This window comes from Neoarius graeffei, chromosome 6 (genome assembly GCF_027579695.1).
Source record: "Neoarius graeffei isolate fNeoGra1 chromosome 6, fNeoGra1.pri, whole genome shotgun sequence".
NCBI classification, from domain to species: Eukaryota; Metazoa; Chordata; class Actinopteri; order Siluriformes; family Ariidae; genus Neoarius; species Neoarius graeffei.
The window spans coordinates 46,118,444-46,142,458 of NC_083574.1; the positions used below are offsets into that span (position 1 = coordinate 46,118,444).

General features: G+C 40.8%; 1 protein-coding gene across 1 annotated transcript in view; it reads right to left on the reverse strand.

Moving 5' to 3' along the window:
• The window catches only part of cdh13 (cadherin 13, H-cadherin (heart)), a 925,252-nt gene that overhangs the window by 489,531 nt on the left and 411,706 nt on the right, over nucleotides 1-24,015 (reverse strand). The window lies entirely within an intron of this gene.

Sequence of the window (24,015 nt, forward strand, 5' to 3'; positions counted from 1 at the left end):
TGATTCCCCCTGCCTGAATTTCTCCTTGTTTTTCTGTCCAGTTTTTTGTCCCTGTTTTTGCCTGGCTATTCTTTTGAATTGTGTCTTTTGCTGCAGTACCTCTGCCTGGATTTTCCTTGTCCCTGTGTTCATCAGTTTTTGTGAAGATTTTTCTGTCCTGTTTTTTGTCCCTGATTGTGTCTACCTGCTCCGTGTTTTTGACCTCCTGGCCTGTCTTTTGACTACCGATTTTTGCCTGAGCCCTACTGTACCTTTTTGTCTTTATGCCATCTACTTCATTAAACAAGTTTTCTCTTTACACTGCTTGCTTTCTGAGTCCGCTCTTGGGTCCTCACTTCACCTCAGCTCACCACTCCTGATACAGGTGCCTCGTTAAAAGGTAATTAGTGCAATTTCTTGCCTTCTTAATGCTCAAGATCAAACAGTAAATAGTAAATAATAAAAGTACAATAAATAATCCTATTCCACAACTGTAATAATCCATATTAGGTCAAGAACCGCTCAACTAAGTAAAGAGCAACGACATCCATCATTACTTTTAATATACTGTATGAAGGGCCTTTTAATTAATAAAAATAAAGAAAAACCACCGAATTAGGTGTGTCCAAACTTTTGACTCGTACTGTATGTGTCACCAGTATTAAGGCTTATTCCAGAAAGCATCAACTGTCACATAACCACTTTTCCTCAGTGGTATAACACCCATACGAAGTGACAGGGTTTTTCTTGCATGCATGTTATGGCAGATTTTCTTGGGTGGCTTTTGATAGAACATTATGAAAACTGACTGTGTATTTTTTTCATATGTCCTACAATGGTCAAACTCAACTCTAATTGAGGTCTGAGAAGACAGTAGCAAAGTAGTAACAGTTATGCAGCAGATTTTTAATTTATAATAATTTCACCATCGAGTTCAGGAGATAATGCAGAGCATCTTTTGGAAATGGCCATTCCCGCTCTATTGTATTCATCTGCAGCGTATTTGGTTCTTGATTAGTTTGCCGCCTAACATACTCTGTGTATCATTGTTGAAAGCATTACCATTCCTATTCATTGTTTCTGATTATGGGTTGCCCTGTAATATAGATATTTAGGCATTGCCTAAAATTGCAGTTCCTGATGAGTGTATGAGAAATATTTGCAAGGGCACCAAATCAACCTGAATAGAATAATAATAATCATATAGCATATGAACCATCAAGTTGTGTAGTGTCGTGTATTTCACATCAATAAATTGCTACATTGTCTTGTGACAGTGATACCAATAATGAGAGAGAAGAATGCCTTTTACTGTCACTGCACAAATGTACAACGAAATTTAGCTCATCATAGGAGAGCAAAGCCACTGCATACGTGTGCCGCCACTCTTGGGCACTTCAGCCCAAGACCGTCCCATGTTAACCTAACTGCATGTCTTTGGACTGTGGGGGAACCCAGAGCACCCGGAGGAAACCCGCACAGACACGGGGAGAACATGCAAACTCCACAAAGAAAGGCCCCTGTCGGCCACTGGGCTTGAACCCAGAACCTTCTTGCTGTGAGGCGACCATGCTAACCACTACACCACTGTGCCGCCCATCACAGTTACGGATACATATTTATTCCTTCCTTTGACACTGCATGCCAGAAACAACACCACGACATTTATTATGGTGTGACTCTGCTGGGTGCCTGGTGGACTGCAGTGAACCAGCGCTTTCACTTTACATCATTACTATACTGTAGTTACCATCGGATATTAGCAGACATGAGAACTAATTGATATCAATCTGCAGTAGTTTTAGATTATCTAAAATGAAGGAAAGAGGCTCATAATTGCTATTAAACTATACAATAATTATTTTTACATGAGTATGCCGAGTAAGAAATCATTCAGGTAAAAAAGCATACAAGGCAAAGATATGTTTCCCATGATGGGAGGGGGAACCTACTGGAAAACATACCGGTATTCCTCAACCCAATTCAGCGTATGAGCTCCGAGGGTTAGAGCTGCAATCTTGATATTTCAAACTTGATATGTCAAACAGCTGCATGGTTACAACGGTCAACTGTCCAACAAGCTAGTGGACTAGTAAAACTGTTTTAACTAGTTTTATATGAAAGTATTCAAAATATTTTCTGTAAAATGTGTTAGTAAATAATCCCACATTCATTTTTAAAAAGCAAATTAAAAATAAGCGCTGGATAGAACCAATCTATCTTGTGTAAATAAAGATACAAATTTCATTGTCCGGTGGTCAAGTGTTTATGACATACATTGCCTTGCACTTATGGTCAGATTCCTTGCAGTGGTACACGTTCATCGCTCGAACATACGTTTGTACGTGTGGACATCGTACGGTCAAAAGCCATCAAAAATCAGGTCCATGCATTACCATATTCTCTTAATTATGGGGCTCCGCTCCGTGTGCTTTGCGCATGGGGAGCTCCGCTATTAAGCCTTTTATGATCTTTGTTATTGACTATGACTGAGTCTACGTGCTTGCACTCTGCCACCCTCTCTATGCTCCACAAGTTATATTCCATGTCTTCACCACTACTGAACTCTCATATACCAGAATTAACTGAGCTAGAAAGTCGGTTTTCATGATGTCCTGAAGTCAAACTGAAAGTGTTACAATGCAATATTACTGTATCTATCAAGCTATCAGTTTCAGTGTTAAGTAAACATCATTACAAATGACTGAAGTAATCTTTGTGTCAGGTGATGTCTGTTGGAATAAGGCTTTATCAAATGTTTATGTAGCTTTATGTCAGGGGATTATATTGGTGCCTAATACAGATATGACAACCAACTCATTTCCCGGAAATAAAATCACAATTTTTTTGTACGTTTAACAGTCTTTGTTTCTGTTTCCGCTTGCTCTATTTCTTCCATGCAATTTAATCTAAAATACATCAGTACATGATATATTGGTTTGCAGCTACTGTAGATGGCTAGTAAACAGATAAACAGGCACAGATCAACAACAGCACTAATGCTACACTGATCGTAATTCATCATTAACCCACACACAAAACAAATTGTTTTTTCAGGCTTAATAGGTCTCAAACACATATCCAATCAGGATGGACATCTGAACAATGTACAAACATCCATCCATTATCTGTAGCTGCTTATCCTGTACAGGGTCGCGGGCAAGCTGGAGCCTATCCCAGCTGACTATGGATGAGAGGTGGGGTACACCCTGGACAAGTCGCCAGGCCATAGCAGGGCTGACACATAGAGACAAACAACCATTCACACTCACATTCACACCTACGGTCAATTTAGAGCCACAAGTTAACCTAACCTGCATGTCTTTGGACTGTCGGGGAAACCAGAGCACCCGGAGGAAACCCACGGGGAGAACATGCAAACTCCACACAGAAAGGCCCCCATCGGCTGCTGGGCTCAAACCCAGGACCTTCTTGTTGTGAGGCGACAGTGCTAACCACGACACCACAGTGCTTCCATGTACAAACATGTGAGTTATTATTAAAACACCCTCTTATCTCTCAAAGATCTTCTCTTATAAACCTCTGTCTGTTCCTGGAAGGCTAGCGCCTCATTTCTGCCTTTTAAGCCTACTGAAGCATTTCAGTCTACCATTACTTGCTTAATGGTTCCTTCTTGCTGCAATGCAGTTCATGACTGCTGCTAGTTAGAAAGCACTACCAATCAGTCCCCGAGCATGCATTTCAGCTTCACAACATCGTCCACAATGAGGCCACAAGGACAGTGAGGCACTGATTTATTAGATATAACATAAGCCATTTTAATTGCAACACACAGGACATGATCTATGCAAATAGACTTATTTTGCACTCTCAGTGTAATTTACTAAGCATGAAGGTCACCATGGAGTCATCAACTGTGCAAGCAAATGAATTTTATTTATGTGCATTCACAGACAAGAAAAAAATCAGGGTTTTCAAGCTATGAATTATTAATGGTGTAATGATGGTTTGATCTTAGATATTGGCCGTATCTTTGCAGTATTTGCCTTAAGGACACATAATTATGTCTACACTGTTTCATTTAACATCCATATTGTATTTTGAACAGTTTAAGTATGTTACTGACTTTCATGATGGTGTATTAGGGCCATCCATCCATCCATTATCTGTAGCTGCTTATCCTGTGTAGGGTCACAGGCAAGCTGGAGCCTATCCCAGCTGACTATGGGTGAGAGGCAGGGTACACCCTGGACAAGTCGCCAGGTCATCACAGGGCTACCCTTGGTCAAGATAGAGCAATAATAATTCTGGGATAATTGTATAATTGTGAAGCTTCATCATCATTCTGAACTTAGTGCTTTGTGTACAAATACGACTCACAGATCCAGGGTCCTTCATGTGATCCTGAGCTCGGGTTACTGTCTGTGTGGAGTTTCACATGTTCTCACTGTGGCCTGATTGGTTTTCTCTGGGTTCTGTGGTTTCCTCCTATCTCCCCAAAAGGTGGAAAGAAGGTTCTAAATAGGCATGTGTGTGTGTGTGTGTGTGTGTGTGTGTGTGTGTGTGTGTGTGTGTGTGTGTGTGTGCGCATGCACGTGTGTGAGAATGGGTTGGCATCCCGTTCACTGTTCAATCCTGCTTTGTGCCCAGTGTTCTCAGGATTGGCACCAGATCCACCTCCACCCCGACCAGGATAAAGCAGTAATGGAGAAGAAAATTAACACAAATCAGGAGCTTGGTGCCCGCAGTGCCTTTGGAGAACCACATAGAGCAAATCCAGGCAGTTCTTTTTTGTAAGTCCCCCATTAGTCAAGTCAAGTTTATTTTTATCGCACTTTTAGCAATAGACATTGTCACAAAGCAGATTTACAGAAAATTATAGATTTTAAACATGAGCTAATTTTATCCCTAATTTATCCCCGATGAGCAAGCCTGTGGTGATGGTGGCAAGGAAAAACTCCCTGAAACAACATAAGGAAGAAACCTTGAGAGGAACCAGACTGAAAAGGGAACCCATCCTCATTTGGGTGATAACAGATAGCATGATTATAAATAACTCGCTTCTATAACTATATCCTATATAGTCACAAAGTATAACTGCATAACCAGGAAAATCACGATAGTTTTAACATGAAGTCTGTTTTGTTGAACTTATAAACTGTTCATTGATGGAAACTTGAGTGCAAAACTGTTCATGACAACTGCAGTCCTAAAATGCAGTGTTGTAGTCGAGTCACTAAACCTCAAATCCAAGTCCAGTCTTGAGTCGCCAGTGTTCAAGTCCGAGTCAAGTCCAAGTCATTAAAAAAAATTTCGAGTTGAGTCCGAATCGAGTCCACTATTGATCTGAGTCGAGTCCAAGAACAAGACTCCAACTGCACCATTTGACGGTGGCTGTTTTAGCGCCATTAACATTAGTTTGTTCCTGAACATGACGTATGAACAGGTGAATGTGCGTCTCTTTGTCAGGGAGTGCGAAGTATTCTGTCAGAGATAGTTGCGAGACAGCTGTAAGTGCAGAAGGTGTGTTTATTAACAGGGGTTAATTTGAGCCGGAACATGACGAAACAAGATCCGGAACCTCCGTCGTCGGATCCGGCAGCTATTTTCATTTCATTCGGTGTTCCGGCAGCTATTTAAATAGATCAGATCATTCCCCATGACAAAGGGAAAAAAAAATCAAACAATAAATTAAAAAATAAGTAAATAAAAATTTGTTTAGCGTTCGGTTTTGATTTTGCATCTGTTGTTGATTTCTCTCCTATGACATCCACAAAATCTATGCGAAAGGGGAGGGGGGGCATGGGGTGTATACTTCCGCTCAATAGAACACCGGGTTTTTTGTAGCCGTTAGCTTGCGCTGTGGAAAAAATGGCAAAAAAACAAGAAAGCTTACTAAAATTTTTACCCATTACTTGAATTGATTGCACTTATAGCTGCTACTTGAATCCTTGGAATATAGTAAAACTTGAATCCTTAAAATGAATTCTCTAACTTGTTTTGTAAACCCTTTATTTCTTAACTATTATTTGAATTGATTGCACTTATGTTTGCTGGCACTGCTTTTAAACTTGAAATATGCTTGAAATCCTAGGCTATGCTTTTAAATACCCTACTTAAATCCTTAAAATGAGTCATTTAACTCATGTCTTGTGTGATCTGATCTCCAATGGTGAAATAAACCGGTTGTGATATGAGTACAGTCTGTTATTTTAGAAGATAAATTTAATATATAATTTAATATATAGCCTAATAAAAAATAATATTTTATAACATAATATCACGACATATTACTGTCTGTAACTGTTCGTCACTAAAGCGTTTTCTAAGATCATAATGTCTGATATTATTTTATTTTTTATTTTTTGCCAAGCTGGGCCACTGCCGGGTCGGTCGACGCATGGTAGGTCTATTGTTCAAATGCGTTCTACAGTCTATGGGGCTGCGTTGTGGGTGTAAGTGCCAGGACCGTTTTATTTATTTACTTTCTTTATAATCTCAGTCAGATACACAAGCAAGATTAAGTCTTTACTCTGCTGTGTTTTATTATGGCCATCAATATATTGTAACCTGTGTTTGATTTGTTAATTGTTGATCCAGTTGTTGCCTTAACGCAGAGGTCTGCAATGGCTCGGGAGCCAGATGTGGCTCTTTTGGTGACTGCATCTGGCTCGCAGATTAATCAGCTCACATTGAGATCAAGAAGTACACCTCCATTTAATGAAAAAAGTCAGTTAGCTGTCCGCAAAGCAAAGCCTTTTGACAAAGAACATGGCGAAAGGGAAAAAAGGTGACTGGTAGGCTACCGTACATTTCAACAGGAATGGACAGAGGAATTCGCCTTTGTGGGGTGAGAGGGTCCTGCTTTGTGTCCAATAGGCCTATACAATGACAAGATTGCATCAATGAAACAATGAAATAAAGCGGCACTTCGAAACACGCCAAGCTACGTTTGCGTCAAAATATTCAGCGGGGGACAGGAGGAAGACGGCATGTCAAGAGCCTCTTCATTATGAAAAAGAATATATTACACTCAAATTGTTGGTCATACGTAAAAATGCATTTTAGTTGTATTCAGCGTCACTTTTTATATATGGCTCTCACGAAAATGTATTTGAAAATATGTGGCTTTCATGGCTCTCTCAGCCAAAAAGGTTCCCGACCCCTGCCTTAATGTATGTGTGGAGAGCGAGAGTGAACTTGAGTGCCTGTTTGGAGAACATTCTGAGCGTTGTTCATTGTTGTCCAGGATTTGATAACTGGTGCTGTTGCAATACATGTCATGCAATAGGTGTGTGTGCGTAAAGTTATAAAAAACACACCCCGCCTTTTTTTTTTTTTTTCAATCGTCGGACCCACCCACCTCCTGCATTCCGGGACCTCCCACTTCACAAATTAAGCACTGTTTATTAATACAAGTGAAGACAGGTAAACAATCCAGAATGCCAGGCAAAATCGTAATACAGTGAAACAGGCAATAGGTCGAGTGAGGCACAAACAGGCTATCATAGACTTGGCAGAATCAAAGACAAGAAACAGGAAATCAGGGATCAGGAAACCAAACAAGGAAATAAAGCTCGGTAATGTGTCAGCAACATAACTCAATACTTCGCAAAGTAAGTGTGTTTTCACAGTTTTTATATAGGTGCGCTGATTGCACCTTAAGGCCTCTGCATGCTCTTGCGACAAGGCTTTCGCAGATAGCTTTTCGCAGACAGTTGTAATTTATCATTGAGCGGGGAGTAATAGGCGTGCGCGATGTTATTCACCGCCACAATGCAAGGGGGCGCGAAGTCGCGAAATCGCTAGGAGTAGTTGGTGGGTGTGGTTAGTGGAGTGTTTATCCTCCGGTTACTTATAATGACTAGAACTGGAGTCGTATAGATGTACGTACTTCCTCACTTCCTCGATCAACCGCTCTTCGTGCTGCTCCATCTTCGCTCGTGTTTTTAAAAATGGCGGTCGTGAAAACAAACCAAACCGGGAAAGTAGGGAAGCGGAAGTGCGTGTACAGCGGATGTAGAGTGGACCAATCAGAGCCCTCTTGTCTGCGACGCTGTCTGCGAGGCTGTCTGCGGTGGTCACAATTTTTGGGAGGTGTGCGCAGAGCGTCTGAGAAGGGGGGGGGCTTCGCAGATGCCATCTGCGACGCCATCTGCGAGGACTGGGTTGTCAGCATAAATTGGCCTTTAGTCCTGTGCAGGTGCGAGTCATTTACGGTGCGTGAGAGTCTGCTTGATGCACGCGCTGTCCGGAGCGAACCCGAGAGTCTATCTGATGCACACACCAAGGCGCGCAGGTGTGACACTCTGTCACGAAATTAGTACAAAAATAATGTAGATGTAAATATCTTATGCCAAATTATTATGGCATGTCATAAAAAATAAATAAAAAATCTGATTCCTCGTCTCCAATTTTCAAGTCTGAATGCAGTTAATGCACGAGTCTGAGTCCGAGTCATCAGTGCTCAAGTCCAAGTCGAGTCAGGAGTCCTTAAAATGAAGGCACAAGTCAGACTCAAGTACTACAAGCCTGCCTAAAGTTAGCAAGTCAATGTAGTCCTCAGAAATAAATGCATTACTGTAAGTATTCAGAGCCATCTTCCAAGTACGACTTTCAACTGTCCATATGGGGCCGTCCTCCACAGGGATAACACATCTGCTAAATACATGCCCGATTTATCAAATTACACATGCAATTATAGTGCTCTTCATTTTGAGATCTGAGAAAAAAAATGCAGGATCTGATAAAGCCATTACATGCTCAGAGACAATTAAGAAGTCATCTCGAGACACTATATGGATCATGACTTTAGTGTGTAAAGATGTAGACAGTGCTTGCTTGACCAAAATGAGAGCTCTAATGGATGCTCCAATATGGCATGGCCTTAGGCCATATCCACTCGGCTTATTCGTCTTCTTTCATGAAGGAGCTCCAAATAATTTGCTGGAACAAATAAGGGAGAGGATACTGGCACAAAAAAATTAACTTGGATGAACAAGCTTGTAACTACCCACCACTCAGCCCTTCCAATCTGTTCGAGTTACTTTAATGTGCAATATCGGTCTGTGGGTTTCTTGTTTCAAAGTGGTAACACAGTACACTTTCTCTAATTAACTTCAGATAAATATCAGTCCATACACACACACGCAATGATTCTAAGAAATGTGCTACAGCCTGAGGACTGCAGACGGTGAGGCGGATCGATGGAAGACAAACAGCTGTTGGACACCGCGATTCCATTACCTCCCTACGGTGGATCAAAACATCGCCTGTGCCAGCAGTAAGCAAAACTGGCCAAACTCTGAGCATTGGGGCAGTTGAAGATGAGCCGTACCACTGTGATAACTCACCTCCATCATGCTGGAGGCCAGATCAGAACAGACCTGCAGTGAGAGTTGAAACCAGAGAACACCTCTGCATGCAATTAGCTCTATTCAGCTGGCAACGAAGTGGTGCTGTCATATGGATACAGCAGTACAGCGCCTGCTATCGCAATTCATCTTTATTCCACCGCCAGTATACATGTGTTCTTTATGAATAGATAGATGATTCCCTTTTTTTTTTTAGTTATCACATCTGCCTCCATGTGCTGTCTTTCATTTTGTCTGCATGTTGTGTGTGGAAATGTATTTTGTGAAGCAGCGAGAGAGAGAGAGAGAGAGAGAGAGAGAGCACTTGTGTCAGAATGCAAGAATTTACTCTGGCATAGAAAACATGTTTCCTGTTCTCTAAAATTTGTCTCTTCACAGCTTTGTGTTCTCCAAAACAAGAAAATACAGAGTGATACATTACAGTATGTCTACTGTGAATGGCTTTTCAGTGCTGACAATTCTTTTCTCATTTGCTTATTTTATTTATTTATTTTTTTTAAATGACACTAAGGTTCAACTTAATTACTGCTGCTTTCTGCAATCAACACTTTCAGGTACTATTTACCAAGAAAGATTTGTATTTAAATCATCCTCATTATCTGTACTTTTAACAAGATCACTAAACAAACAAAAGCAACTAAAATTCTCATGCTGGAATGGCAATTTTGAATCTTATTTTTATTTCTGTGATAAATAAATGAATGTTGCTATCAAACAGCTCTTTTTATTCATTCAGTCTGTTCTTAGTCTTCTTTTTGTTTGTTTTAATTACCATTTGAGGGATATATTCGACATACTGTGCTTTCTGCGGGCAACTGGTTGCACCAGAGCTAGTTAAGGGTTTCACAGGTGAATACATATGCAATTTCAACTTTCATGTTGTTGGGATTTTTTTCAGTCATTTTGGAAACTATATTGATTTTCCCTCCATTTCAGTATTCTGGGCTTTGGTGTACAGATACATGACACTGAATCCCAATGAATCCCAATTAAGTTGATTTCAGTTCCAGGTTGGAACATGAAAAAAATGAGGGAAAGTTCAAGGGGGTTGAATACTTGTGAGTGCAAAGCAATGAAAATGTATCATTTAAGAGCGCTTGCCACACCTTTGTGCAACTCACAGCAGCCACCTGTTAAAAGGCTTCACACTTGCTGGCACTGGCACTATGTGCTGTGTAACAACTGTAGATCTATCTCACTTTGAATTAATTGCATAATATAATATAATATAATATAATATAATATAATATAATATAATATAATATAATATAATATAATATAATATAATAAGAAGCAAGGCTGCATGGTGGTGTAGTGGTTAGCGCTGTTGCCTCACAGCAAGACGGTCCGGGTTCGAGCCCCGTGGCCGGCGAGGGCCTTTCTGTGCGGAGTTTGCATGTTGTCCGTGTGGGTTTGCTCCGGTTTCCCCCACAGTCCAAAGACATGCAGGTTAGGTTAACTGGTGACTCTAAATTGACCGTAGGTGTGAATGTGAGTGTGAATGGTTGTCTGTGTCTATGTGTCAGCCCTGTGATGACCTGGCGACTTGTCCAGGGTGTACCCCGCCTTTCGCCCGTAGTCAGCTGGGATAGGCTCCAGCCTGCCTGCGGCCCTGTAGAACAGGATAAAGCGGCTAGAGATAATGAGAGGAGAAGAAGAAGCAATTATTGGACAAGATTGAACAAAATATCGTGATTTGTTAGTGGAGAGCAAGCAATTAATTATTTGCTGATGCCGAAGGCAGAGGCAAATGATTGCTTGCGAGACACGAACAAAATCACGATATTTTGTGAAAACCGAGTTCAATAATTGTTTTATCATTCAAATCATTTATTTTAAATACAGAGGATAAAGTTCACCCATAGAGTCAAATGAAAACAAAGAAACTGAGCCTTGTTGACAAAAGTAACTGCACATGAGCAGACCATTATTTGTCGGCAGTTATTTGCAGTTTGCTCAGCCAATCAAAATGGTGTAAAAAAATAATTTGAATAATACCACCACCACCACCAACAACAACAACAACAACAATAATAATAATAGCTATTATTATTATTATTATTATTATTATTATTATTTCATAGTCATGCAGAATGTGATAATTAAGGTATTGCTGAATGGATGTTTGTTTTCCAAGTTGATTCATTGACTACATTCAAATCTCCACTATTTAACCATTAAAACGCACTGTTTAATTTTATACATGTGGTAAAATACACAATACAGGGTGTTTCAAAAAAATTTATATTATTTCACAATCTAATAACTTTGCCAATTCTCATTCAATTGACCTCAAATTTTAACAGCATGTGTAAAAACAGGTCAAAATTTTATGTTTAATGTTTTATGTTTTTATCACATCTCAGGCGGTGTGCATATTGAAAATTTGTGAAATTGTCCATGGAATCCACATACCTTTGAATTTCTCATTCAAATTTTGAGGAATAAATCTTATATTGCTCAACATTAATTGCTCAATGTTAAACCTGTTTGGTTTCGTTTGCCTTGACTATGTAGTTTCTGGGATATTTACATCTCAAATAATATAAAATTTTTTGAAACACTCTGTAAACACCCTGAAACAGCCTTTCAGCCAACAATCCGGCATCAGTTACCCCTTTTCCACCAAATCAGTTCCAGGGCTGGTTCGGGGCCAGTGCTGGTGCTGGTTCACAACTCATTCAACTTGCGAGCCAGCTGAGAACCAGTTTGCTTTTCCATAGCTCGCGGTGCCACGTCATTACGTCGCTGTATACGTCATTACGTCGCTGTATACGTCAGTTACGTCGCTACGTTTGCTTAAACCTTGGCGCGAATATCGAAGCAAAAACAACACGGAAGAAGCAGCAGCAGCAGCAACAAGAACAACAATAATAATAATAATAATAATGGATGACTTCGCGTTTGTACAGCTGCTGCTTCTCGCCGCTTAAAAATGGCGATCTTTTGCGGTCTTGTTATTGTTGTTGGTCTTAACAACTCCGCCCCCCCCCGCTGACATAAGCGGTTCTTTCCTCTGGCCCAGCAGAGAGTTGGTGCTAGCCTGGAACCGTTTTTTCTGGCCCCAGAGTAGAGCCCTGCACTCCCGCGGAAGTCCCGCGGGACTCGCGGGACCTGCCGCAAAGCAGTGCGGCGCGGGACAAATTTTGAAAGCTCATTGCAGGCGCGGGCGGGACCGCACATATGCGCGCGCGGGCGGGCGCGCACATATGTGGCGCGGGCGGGAGCGCACATATGCGCGCGCGGGCGGGAGCGCACATATGTGGCGCGGGCGGGAGCGCACATATGTGGCGCGGGTGGGGATAAGCTGCAGTCCCGCTAACTAAAAATGTGTTTGAAATAAAATGCATAAATTATTAATTTATGTGTATCATATATAATTTGCGCTGGATATTTTACTTGGCATTAATAAAAACATTTTAAAATGTCTAAATTTGTAGAGAGAGTTAGATTGCCAGAAGAATAACATCTTAAATTTGCTATTGATCACTCTAACGGGAAATCCCTTGAACACTCTAATGACTCGCAATTCACACCCAGCTAGCAAGAGAACTATGAGTGAAGTAATTTACGGCTTGCGTTAGTCTACAACTTTAGTCAGAGAGACAGATTACACAGTGACGGTAGGCTTGACTCAATGCTATCCCAGAAATCCTTCCTGTAATATGCAAATTGGCTGTCCAATCAGAGGCGGCCAAATTTGCATATTACAGGAAGGATTTCTGGGATAGCATTGAGTCAAGCCTACCGTCACTGTGTAACATGTCTCTCTGACTAAAGTTGTAGGCTAACTCAAGCAGTAAATCAATTCACTTCTCTTACTAGGTCTGCTTTGCAATTAAAAAACAAAACAAAAAAAAAAAACACAACACACCATTGGTACAAAGCAAGCCCATTCACTTTTTTATGCTGATCAGATAATTACAATGGTTTCTCATATGATAAAAATGTGTGATTCACGAGTAAGTATTTTAATCGTTTGACAGCACTAATTATTATTATTAGAGACAGTACATGCTGAGTTCCGAAATAAGGTAAATAATAACAACATGAGCTGTAGATATTTATGCTGAAATACACTCAAAGTAGGGGGCGGGGCACCATCACGCTGTGTCAAGACAAGAACTTTCCTGAGAAATAACGCGAACGTCTGCATCATGCGGGATTTGCGGGCGGGAGCAGGACAAAATATGGCAGGCGCGGGCGGGAGCAGGACTGAAAATCATAATTCTTTGCGGGCGCGGGCGGGAGTGGGACTGCACAATGCGGGCGCGGGCAGGAGTGGGACTGAAAAATCCGACCCGCGCAGACCTCTACCCCAGAGCCAGTTCCTTGTCAGTGGAAACAGAAAACCCGGTTCCAAACTAAGCACTGGCCCCGAACCAGCCCTGGAACTGCTTTGGTGGAAAAGGGGCAAGTGTGGAGAGGCCTGAAGAACATCACCAACTACAGGAGACCATCCGCCAACACTGCAATGAACCATCAACTGGCTGACAAGTTGAATGTTTTACTGCAGATTTGACACATTAACACCTCTCCCCCCCTCAGACATTAAAGACTCATTTACACCCCCTGCAATTCTGCCTCCTCTCACCTCTGACCCCACACCAGCACTCAAGATCTGTGAAGAGGATGTTTGTCAGCTTTTTCGCAGACAAAAGATCAGGAAGGCACCTGGCCCAGACGGTGTGTCACCCTCCTGTCTGAAGGTCTGTGCTGATCAGCTGGCCCCCATCTTCACCCAGATCTTCAATAGATCCCTGGAGCTGTGTGAAGTCCCCTCATGCTTCAAATGCTCCACAATAATCCCAGTTCCCAAGAAAACCACCATCACAGGACTGAATGACTACAGGCCTGTAGCCCTCACATCTGTAGTCATGAAGTCCTTTGAGAGACTGGTATTGTCACACCTGAAGGTCATCACAGATCCCCTGCTGGACCCCCTGCAGTTTGCCTACCAGGCAAACAGGTCAGCAGATGATGCAATCAATATGGGACTGCACTACATCCTGCAACACCTTGACTCTGCAGGGACGTACGCCAGGATCCTGTTTGTGGACTTCAGTTCGGCGTTCAACACCATTGTTCCAGATATCCTTCACACCAAGCTCACCCAGCTCACTGTGCTCCACCTGTCAGTGGATTATAAACTTCCTGACTGACAGGAAGCAGCAGGTGAAGCTGGGGAGCATCACATCCAGCACCCGGACTATCAGCGCTGGCGCCCCCCCAGGGGTGTGTGCTCTCCCCACTGCTCTTCTCCCTTTACACCAACGACGATACCCGTCTGTTAAACTCCTGAAATTTGCAGACGACACAACGGTCATCGGTCTCATCCGAGACGGTGACGAGTCTGCATACAGATGAGAGGTTGAACGGCTGGTCTGTTGGTGCGGTCAGAACAATCTGGAGCTGAACACGCTCAAAACTGTGGAGATGACAGTGGACTTTAGGAGGAGCCCCCCCACCCTGCCGCCCATCACCATCACCAACAACATTGTGACTGCTGTTGAAACCTTCAGGTTTCTGGGTTCCACCATCTCCCGGGACCTGAAGTGGGAGACCAACACAGTCACCATCATCAAAAAGGCCCAGCAGAGGTTGTACTTTCTGCGCCAGCTCAGGAAGCTCAACCTGTCTAAGGAGCTGCTGACACAATTCTACTCTGCCATCATTCAGTCTGTTCTCTGCTCTTCCATCACTGTTTGGTTTGGATCGGTCACCAAACAGGACAAGAACAGACTGCAATGGACAATAAGGTCTGCAGAGAAAATTATTGGTGTCAGCCTGCCCTCCATCCAAGACCTGTACCTGTCCAGAGTCAGGAAATGGGCAAGTAACATCTCTGCAGACCTATCACTCCCTGGTCACAAACTGTTTAAACTTCTCCCCTCTGGGAGACGCCACAGAACACTGTATGCAAAAACAACCAGACACAAGAACATTTTTTTTCCCTCAGGCTGTCTCTGTGATGAAAAACTAAAACCGGACTCGAATATCAGTAACATCAACTGTGAAACATCTACACACTCATAACGTCATTCTGTGCACACTGCATATTTATATTTATATTTACTAATTCATCCTTGCACTATGTTGTCTATACCGTACATATATTTACCCTTCTACGTGTACATAGCTTTTTGTTTTTTTTTCTACGCTTTTTATCTGTTTGGATTAAGAGAGCTAAGTGAAACCGGAGAAATTCCTCGTGTGTGTTCACATACCCGGCAAATAAAGTTTATTATTATTATTATTATTATTATTATTATATTTCAAGGCCTTCTCACACAGTGTAATAATATCTTTGAGAACATGTTCAATTATAGCACAATACAGACACCGAGTTCTATTCTTATGCTTCTGAAGTCAAGAGAATATTCTGCAAATCAAACTGCTAATTATTACATCTGTCCTGACCTCTGGAGGTAAAACTTGTCAGTGTCTAGCTGACAGGATTTTTCATTAAGCCTTCTCAGTAAGACTTCTCACAAGCCATAATGTTGCATTAATTTTCATCAAAAATCTTTGAGAAACTTCTAGTTATAAAAAAAAAAAAACCTGAGTCAGGAGATAATAAATACCATATATAGAGGATATTACATGGTTGCGTGAAGATGTGAAGTTTATCTTTGAGTTTATATTCTTTATATTATATGGACACATCCACACACAAAAAAAGAAAAAAACAAGTTAATGAAAAGAATTATAATTTTGAACTGGTTCGCCATTTTGACAATGTGCATCAAGTCAGCAGGAAAACACTGGTAGTTATGTCATTGGAGTGAAATATTGGGAAATATGTCATGCAGATCCGTGATGAATTTCACATGAAAAATGCAAGCTTTGCAACATGAGAAGATAAACTTAATATCTTCAAGCCAACATGTGATTTTCTTTTTATAATATAGACACATTCACAAACAAAAAGTACACAAATTACAGAGATTTATATCACAGTTTTGGATCTCCATGTCCTGGATGTAGCAGGTATGAAAAATATGAGTGACGTATTTGCCAGTAAAACACTCGTTTCCATATAATATACAGTATTATCATACATACAGGACACTTTTTTGATGGAATAAAAATATGTATTTTATTCCCTTCTAGTGGGTTTCATTCATTTGGTTTGATAACATGCAATATTGTTCGCATATTGCTTATCCTACGCGTATTACGTCATGCTACCCAATGAAGAATGAGCGTTGAATATGGTTTATGATATTGCATGGTTGTCAAGACAACATGAGGCCACATGTTGGACCTGATGCAAATATCCAATGAGAAAGTTTTCTGCTGCACATGCGCAGAAGCATTTCTTTGTTCACTGGTGGCGCCCGCAGTCAACTGTCACAGTGAATTGAAAATGCCATAAGATACAGTACATATTACATGTAAAACTTCTGCACTAGCGAGTGACCGAGAAAATTTGTAAAATCTATAATTGTTCCATAGAATGTGTATGGATAATAATAATAATAATAATAATAATAATAATATCATCGTCTTCGACTCGTTCAGTATCATGCTAGTTGAATGGAATCTATCTAATATACCACTCAACACCAGCCAATATCTCATCTCAACTCATTATCTCTAGCCGCTTTATCCTGTTCTACAGGGTCGCAGGCAAGCTGGAGCCTATCCCAGCTGACTACGGGCGAAAGGTGGGGTACACCCTGGACAAGTCGCCAGGTCATCACAGGGCTGACACATAGACACAGACAACCATTCACACTCACATTCACACCTACGGTCAATTTAGAGTCACCAGTTAACCTAACCTGCATGTCTTTGGACTGTGGGGGAAACCGGAGCACCCAGAGGAAACCCACGTGGACACGGTGAGAACATGCAAACTCCACACAGAAAGGCCCTCGCTGGCCACGGGGCTCAAACCCGGACCTTCTTGCTGTGAGGCGACAGCGCTAACCACTACACCACCGTGCCGCCAGCCAATATCATTTATCTATAATGTTCTTAAACTTCTGTGAGTTGCACTGATAACCAGGTAACAGTTTCAGTGTCAGTGGTGTGTTATGGTGTCAAGTTGGAATTGCTGAGAAATTTTACTCATACTCCAGCACAGTAAGTGAAACCTCATCACATTGCAATTTTAGGGATGAAAGGATGGAGAAAAACTAAATGAGTCAATATTTGGAACTGACAGACTTTTATATACACTCACCAGCCACTTTAATGGAATTTAGGATTTCTGAGACTAAATCCATGCCAGAGTCAGAGTGGAGCTCCGAGGGGACCTCTTTCTGCTCTGGGTCCTCTCCCCCGGGGACGACCAAGGTTTTTTTTTTTAACTCTTTGGGGGGGTCTGTCACCTGTCACGTCCACATGCGCTTGCACTCAGAGCATGCAGCAGCAAGCCTCAGACTGCAACTCGAGTGCCGCATCACACTCAAGCTCATTAGGACAAATTACCATGCATCTGTTCCTCATCAGAGCACAATCACAGCTTGTGCATATAAGGTCTCTCCTCAGAAATGGAGTTTGTGAAGTATACAATCTGTTCTTTGTATTTGACATTACCAAGCCTTAATTACTGTTTTGCTCCTCTGGTTTTGACATTGCTTTCTGTTTTCCTGACCACATTTTGCCCTGTCCTGTATATCTTGTTTGTGCCTTGCCTGATCTTTGCCTATCCCTATTTATTCTATCCACATTCACTGGATATGAGCAATCGCGTGCTCTGATTAGCTACTCTACTACTAGGATATCAGCTCATATACTATGAGTAGAGAAAAACAAAATGGCAAAGTGCATCAAGTCAGATATATCACTTTGTTATCAAGTATTTAAAAGAGAAATAACTAAAAGAATATACCCCCCCCCCCAAATATCGCCTGTTCCATACTCCAGCCCAGTCCGTGGCACCATACCACCAAAAACCCTGAAGAAGAAGAAGATGAAGAAGAAGAAAATAAAGGCGGACCATGTTACTAAACCAACTGAGGACGAAATAAAAACTCTACTCAATAACAAAATCCCCAAAAATACAAAAAAGCAACAAAATATGGAAAAAAAGTATTTGATGGTAAGAATTTTTTTTTCAAGAATTATTATTATAGCATTTTTCACAAATTACTACTGTCATTTCACTGGTTTGTTTCCAGTCTAGGCGGAAATTATTTTGTCAGACGTTTTGTATAACAGTTTTTATTTATCGAATTTAAAAAAAATGCTCTGTTTCTCAAAGTCCAGTGAATGTAGATAAAATCAAACAACTCAATCTCATCGTACATGGCTTATAGGTAACTCAGCGCTATGCACCTATCAGCTCATGTACGACTTGATTTTTTGGAATAATTGTTAATTATACTCTTTGCCTCATGTTTCACTATTGTTTGCCAGTCTGCTTTAAATAAACTCTTCCTGTACTTACATCTGTCCATGGCCCACTAACGTGACAAAATGCTCACTATTAGGGTTTATTCATGCATAGATTAGGACTACATGCCAGAATATTCCTTCTAGTCACTGACACAGCATCAGCCCACACTGAGGCTCTACAGTCTACATGCTCCGCCATGGTTTCAAACAAAGCAGACCACATGCAGGAGGAGGTTTTAGATGGAATTAAGCAGGCATGACATAGATGCCTGACTCCAGACTAGTGCAATAATGGGGCTTTTATCATCACAACCCAGTGTCCAGCAGCACTCTGGCCATGAATAGCACAGAGAAGAGCATAATTACAGAGTGACCAGGAAGAGAAAGCACTTCAGTGATGTCAATTGCACGCTTAGTTAGACCTTCAGTGGAAAATGTTCCGCTTTCCACGACAGGATGTGTGGAAAAAGGATTTCAGTGTGCATGCTTTGCCCACTGGTACTGTACTGAAGGTAAAATATGGGCTGTAAGTGTAAAAAACATGATTATTCACCAGCTCCGGTTGTTAATGAGGATATAAATTATTCGAATTCAGCAGCTGCATCATGTTGGCTGTCTGCAGTTTGATCCTGAATCAGTATTTTCAGACACATTAGTACTGTGGTCCATGTCCTCTGTCTTCCCTCTATTTTCTATGCCCTTTATCTCAGTTATGGGTGATAGTAGCAAACATCAATTAAAGTCCAGATGTCCAAATTTGCATGAAAGCTGATTCCCAGCACACACACACACACACACACACACACGTTTGTTTCACTATCCTTGTGAAGACCTTCCATTGACATAATTATTATTGCAGTTAATTAATGCTGTGCCTGCACCTAAACCTAACCTGAACCTTAACCTCACCAATGAAAAGGAAATTTTTTGGCGCATTTATTGATTGATTGATTATTTTTGTTTAAAAACACAACAGCAGTAATTTCCTTGTGGGGACCATCCAAATGTCCCCACAAGATCAAAATTGTCAGATTTTATTATCCTTGTGGGGACATTTGGTCCTCAGTAGTATATAAAACAAACACACACACACACACACACACACACACACACACACACACACACACACACACACACACCTGGGTTTTGAGAATAAAGAATATGATTTGAACAGGAGGTTTTGGAGCTTCTGGAGCCATGCGAATTGAGGGACTGGGAAATGGCATCCGTCATGGTGCCTGAGAGAGCAGCCTGGCTTGGATCTGCTTCTTTATCTATGAAGATGATTACTGCTGCTGGAAAATGAGTTGGAATTAACTCAACTGTAATTATTCCTGATGTGCCGTACAGGAAATGGACAGAAAATGCAGTCATTCCTGCTGCCACGGAATTAGGCAATGTGTGGCAGTCTGATTAGGGGTGTGTGTGTGTGTGTGTGTGTGTGTGTGTGTGTGTGTGTGTGTGTGTGAGGTGGCTAAGATGAGAGCAAGGGAACAAGCCCATCTGTTTGATTAGAGAGAGAGAGAGAGAGAGAGAGAGCGTAGCACAGCACAAAAACATGCTATTAAGGAAGCAGGGCTTTCAGCCTATTCCAGGTGAGGGGCTACTTTTTTTTTTATCACAACTGAGACTCAGCTTATGACTCATTTGAAAACCTGCCAATCCATCTGAGGGAGAGAGAGAGAGAGAGAGAGAGAGAGAGAGAGAGATGTAAAGCCAGGCGTGGTCAGCCTCACTCATTCATCACATCACAGCAAATATGGCAGGCTTTGATGCATGAGTGCCGCCAGTTGCGCTTGTGATTGTGGGGCTGTGTGTGGACAGCAAATAGAGAAATGTAAATGTCAAGTGGTATGCTGAGCAGAAGCTTTGATCCCACCTGATTTTCAACACATTACCACACAGGCACCTTCAGAAGGAGATGCACGTACGCACACACACACACACACACACACACACACACACATGCAAGCGTGTGCACAAGCTGACACACAAAACTGTTTTTTTTTTGGGGGGGGCAGGGTTTCAAATTAAAATTTCAAAATTTGAAAATGCTCATGTGAACACAGAAGACCAGCTATAATGTCACAAACTATCATGTCAAATGCCTCAAGAAATCACGTTAACAGCGGGTGTATTGAGCCATCGAAAAAGCAAAATGCAGAAAAAAAACCAAGATCCGAGAAAAAAAAAAGACAAAATGGATCCGCAATGTGTGGACCACTGATGAGATGGAGCTACTGCATAAAATTACACTTGAAATTGAAGACAACAAGACCCAAGGCTTATACAAAATCTCTGTTAGTTTTGCTGGTGCAGTGGACTCAAAAACTGTGCAGCACTTATCATTTTTTTGAATTCTGGAAATTGGCAGGCACATAGATGGTTGTGTACTGAATACAAAGTTTGAAAAATTAGTAAAAACAAATTATGCAAATTAGTATTTAGTATTAATTATGCTAATTAGGTAAAAATGTTAAATCGGTACACTCAGTAAAAAAGTAATAAAAGATTATTTCTAATACCCTCTTTGTGCTCTGTAGGCCTTTGTATTTCTCAAAAGTAGGGCCTACTAGTGTTTATATTAAAGAATATAAATGATAATATTCACAGCTTTCAAGGCGAATCTTGAAAAAACTGTGTGATCCACATCCAATAAACAATTCCAATTAACTGAATTGAAATTGACATTCACGTTTCTGACTTCCAGTTTTTTTAAATCTCATTCCGACCACTAAGATCTCAATATTTTTCATCAAAACAACTACAGTTATATTCTAAAATAGTTATTTATTTACATGATTCAGTTTGATTTGAAAAAAATAAGTCGGTAAAGCTATGAAAACTCACTTCAAAGTCTCCCGTGAATCATAACATCAAAACTAGCAGATGGAAAATTTTGCTGAATACTTCATCAGAAACAGTGAGAGCGCGAGAACATCCCTATAAAAGTTATCTGATTGATATTCATGAGTAATCCAGTTGGAAACTGATCAGAAGAGAGAGAGAGAGAGAGAGAGAGAGAGAGAGAGCCTGACCGCTTTCCCGTAACTCAAAAAGCACCAGCAGTTTCCCGACGTCACGCGAGCAGAGTTTTTACTCTGCTGTACCAACTTCAACCTGCCATTATTCCCAAAGTACTGAACAGATCTTAACGAGATGAATTTCTTTGGAAGGCAGAGATTATAAACTTTTTAAGGACAGTATTCATGATAGAAAATATTCAAGAGTTAAGCAATGACAGATTTGGAGACTTAGATGAGCGTCTGCATGCACAATTTTCACAGCACAGCCAGTGAGCGTCTGGTACGCCTAATATTATAATAAAAAAAGTGATATTAAATAGTAAAAAAATATCAAATAAAATAATCACAGACCAGAAACTAACAACCGGGTCAGTATGATAAACATTCGAGTCCTAGCACATTCATAACACACAAAACAGCAATGAGCAATTAGCATTCTCAAAAATATATACATTTTTCCTTCCCAAGCAAAAAACAGGCTTGGGTTTTGTTTTTGTTTTTTTTCCATTTTCTCCACCTTGGAGGGCATTTTTGTAAAGATTCATTTTCAGTGACCCAAAATGCATTTTATCGTGAGGATCAGAAGTCGAAACCCAGAGATAAAAAGAACATATTTTCAAAAATATCCATTTAAGTGTATTCAGGCCTCAAATAAATGCCAAGAAGAATGATAAAAATGCATCCTTAGTACAAAAAGAGAAAAAAAAGAAACTATGACTAGCAAGCATGAACAGATTGCTCAAATACTTTATTTATTCAAATGCCCCAAAACAGAAGGGCAACAAAGGACAACAACAAGGAACCAAGAAAGGTGTGAAAGAATGGAATGAAAGAAGCTGTTCGATCGACTGAGTGGGAGAATCAAATTCTACACATTATCTTTCTTTTTATCTGCCATAGCCATGGGCCAAAGCCTTTCTTCTGTCAAGGTAGTATGGTTTAGAAAATTACTGATTTGAAATGGCTAGACTTTTTTTTTTGAATGAGAATATGAAAGACAGACATGATGCTAAAATAAATAATCTAGTTGAATGATTACTGTTCATACAGAAGAGATGACAATTCATCCTTTACTTTAACTCTCAGACAGGTTTAGGGAGGAGGCTGGGGTAAAACTCGGATGTACTCTGAGATTGTAAAGTCCAAAACTTGTGAGAAAAAAAACAAACTCTGAGATTAAAGTCAGCAGTTTATGAGAAAAAAATGTCACAAATTTATGAGAAACAAATCTCAGGGGGAAAAATTCTGGTTTATTTATTTGTTTGTTGTCAAGGTACCACATACGGTAGACTACAAAGACTGCATTTCCTTTAACTCTCATGTTTCAAAGTAACGGAGATTTGGGCAAATGAGAAGAATCCACACACTGAAAGTAACCAGAAACTGCTCTTGCATAATAATTATCAATTTATAAACAGCAAAGACAAAAAATAGGTACTCTATGGGTACATGTGGCTACTGCTTATGAATAAAATTGTTTTCTGATCCCATGTCCATACAGTAAATAAAGCATATTTACTCTATGAGGCAGTAGCCAAAAAAATGAAGCGTAATCCAAAAATGAACAATTTAAAAATCACAGAAGTAAAATACACTTTATATAATTCTACTCTTACCTCTTACAGTTTTCAAAACTGAAACCTCCGAACCGAGGCTGACATACACACGCTGTCGCCATGACCCAAACTCTTATTTCCCAGAAATGGCCCCGCGCTAGAGCTCAGTGGTCTCAATACTCTTTTTGACAACTTCCCGTAACAACTCGGAAGTGCGTCACATCTGCATCACACATGGGACCACTGACTGAATAAGGTGAGGAAAGGGGGACAACCTGGAGTATATTTTAAAATAAGAACGCACTTTCCCTCGTTAATAAGCATAAGCATGTCTGAAAGCGAGTTCTTTAGTCCATTTATTTCAAATGGTGAACCGAACTGTATACACTCACCAGCCATTTTATTAGGAACATCTGTATGCATAATTATGTGCATGCACAGTGCACTATTTTTTCACTCATTTTTACATTCTTACCACACAATGACACAATGGCTCCTGCCTCAATGAGGCTGTAGCCACAAAAAGAACATGGATTTTTTTTTTAAACAAACAAACCCTGTGCGGTTTATACATTCATTTCCTGTTGTATCGATTACATTACAGGCATTTAGCAGACACTCTTATCCAGAGTGACGTACAGCAACAGGGTATATGACACAGTGCTCCTGGACCAGAGAGGGTTAAGGGTCTTGCTTAAGGGCCCAACAGTAAAAGCTTGTCAATGCTGGGGCATAAACCCATGACCTTCAGATCAGTGACACAGGATCTTA